The following is a 1,198-nucleotide window of genomic DNA, read 5'->3' as shown; positions in this document are numbered from 1 at the left end:
ATTTCTTATTTTTATTTGTCTTGTCAGGATACAATTCGTTTAACATTTACAACACAATAGGAAAAAGTGTCACAAAGAGAAAAAAAAAAAATGTAGGTTGTACAAAAATGGCCTATTAGCTATTTTTATTCGTCTTGTCAAAATACTAAATTCGTTTGACAGTTTTCTGTTAACACAATAGGGAAGTCGCAGAGAAAAATAAATAAATACGGCATCTGTCATTTAAAATGCTAAGCAAAATATATACAAAACAGAGTTGAACGTCCTTCAAGGACAGCGCATCCACACTTTGCTCCATCCTTATTCTGCTCTGTCACTCATCGATAACCTGCCTGTTCTGTCTGAGGGCCGTATATTTACCACCGGTACAGCCTGCTCTGAGCATCGTTATGCACATGCTGCGCACAGACCCCACAAATAAAATGCGTGATGCAGAAAGCATGCGTGCAGCGCGCGCATAACAGTCCGAGTGCATACCGGTGGTCAATAAGAATAAAGTGCAAATATGCTGTTCTGAATGGACGTCGGGAATGGGATATTGTTAGACTGCCCGCTCCCACTCCCGCTCCCGTTCAAATTACACCAGAGTTACCGACCGCTACCGCGTTTTATTCTGGAATTTAATCCCTCTGTGCAAAAAATCTGGTCGGGTCCTGCTGTTCCCACAGGAGAGCCCCGGGAATGCAGACCTCTAAGTTGCACCACATGACATTTAACAACATGAATTAACTTTGTCTTGTTATAAAAATGTCAAATTATCTGATATTTTACAATAATTATTGCACTTTTTTCTTTATGTTGGTTACACCATATGATTTTAATTTGGTGCACAAAAGTTTTTTTTTTTTAAATTACTAATAAACAACAATTAGTAGTGAAGCTGTTTTGTAAAAAAAAATCTAATAAATAATATTAAAAGGTTAAGCCAAGCTACTAAATAAATTATTCTTTTAATGAGGCTTTTGTCTTCATGATATTCCTTTTCTGTACGATATTTGTACAGTTATACCAACCTGACAGATTTCCCCCTTTAAAAAATATCATAATTATTTATTTATTTTATTAATAAATTATGCTCATCATAAATGTGTATTCAAGTTATTATACGCACAAATTGAATTGTTAATGCTTTTTTGAATACTACATTAATTGACCCAGACAAAGAAAGGGCATCATGTCATTGACCCACAACACCCTG

General features: G+C 35.5%; 1 protein-coding gene across 3 annotated transcripts in view; it reads right to left on the bottom strand.

Moving 5' to 3' along the window:
• LOC107661450 (proline-rich protein 5-like) overlaps nucleotides 1-1,198 on the bottom strand; it is a 14,907-nt gene that overhangs the window by 2,561 nt on the left and 11,148 nt on the right. The window lies entirely within an intron of this gene.

Source organism: Sinocyclocheilus anshuiensis, unplaced genomic scaffold, assembly GCF_001515605.1.
Source record: "Sinocyclocheilus anshuiensis isolate Anshui unplaced genomic scaffold, SAMN03320099.WGS_v1.1 scaffold491, whole genome shotgun sequence".
NCBI classification, from domain to species: Eukaryota; Metazoa; Chordata; class Actinopteri; order Cypriniformes; family Cyprinidae; genus Sinocyclocheilus; species Sinocyclocheilus anshuiensis.
The sequence above is the reverse complement of the archived record's forward strand: the minus strand, read 5'-3'. Positions and strand labels throughout refer to the sequence as shown.